Below are 1,013 nucleotides of genomic sequence, written 5' to 3' on the forward strand. Positions count from 1 at the left end.
TTTTGGCAAGAGAGGAGGAGACTGCCTGGCCCGAACAGGGATCGAACCAGCGACTTTGGCGTTACTTGCACCACGCTCAAACCAACTGAGCTAACAGGCCTTGTTTCTACTGTCCTCTCTGTGCTGCAAAAAATGGAATTCAGGGAAGTTTCTTTTGTCCTTCTTTGAATAGAAAGCCCTGCAATTCAGTGTACGGGCTTTCTCGTGCTGTTTAATGGTTCTTCAAAAATTCAAATTCAAATCCTACACTGGCCTGAAGTGCCCCCCCCCATTTCACAGCATTTTTCAGCTGATTTCAAATGTACCTAAAGGAGAAGCATTATTGAAGACCATCAATTACCAAGAGCTTTTGTCAAAGGTTTTGGTGGTCACTTTTAATGACCACAGAGAGCTATGACCTCGGTTTTACATCTCATCCAAAAGACAGCGCCTTTTTACCACACAGCGTCTCCGTCACTATACTGGGGCATTGGGACCCGCACAGACCTCAGGGTGAGCGTCCCACCGCTGGCTCCATTAACACCGCTTCCAGCTGTAAGCTTTGCTTTTCCCTGTAGGTCATCCTCATCCGGGTACTGACCTGGCTCACAGCTTCTAAGCTTCAGTGGGTTTTCAGTTGCGAGTTGAAAGGGGATGCAAGTGATGGAGCCGCTCGCTGCAAAAGCCACTGCATTGGCCAGGAATCGAACCCGGGCCTCCCGCGTGGCAGGCGAGAATTCTACCACTGAACCACCAATGCACGCTGCAAGGGTCTACAAAAAAGACGCTTTTTTACCACTCTGTGCTGGATGTTGGGTCCCAAGGAAACTTCTGGACGAGTGAGAATTTTCTGCTATCAAAATTTGGTTTCGGAGACTTTTGGCAGCCTACAGATGCAGCCATTCAAAATGCGCGGGCGATACCGCATTATTTTGCGGTACGCTGTACGCAGTCTACCGCAAGCTACCGGTAAATACCGCGAGTTACCGTAAATTCTCCTATAATACGACAAGCAAAATAATAGTATCCGGAAT

General features: G+C 48.3%; 1 non-coding gene across 1 annotated transcript; it reads right to left on the reverse strand.

Moving 5' to 3' along the window:
* Positions 1-668: 668 nt before the first annotated feature.
* trnag-gcc (transfer RNA glycine (anticodon GCC)) lies at positions 669-739 on the reverse strand. Its single transcript has one exon. It is a non-coding gene; the product is annotated as a tRNA-Gly (tRNA).
* Between the last annotated feature and the right edge of the window lie 274 nt (positions 740-1,013).

This window comes from Atractosteus spatula, unplaced genomic scaffold (genome assembly GCF_055471065.1).
Source record: "Atractosteus spatula isolate fAtrSpa1 unplaced genomic scaffold, fAtrSpa1.hap1 Scaffold_74, whole genome shotgun sequence".
Lineage (NCBI taxonomy): Eukaryota > Metazoa > Chordata > Actinopteri > Semionotiformes > Lepisosteidae > Atractosteus > Atractosteus spatula.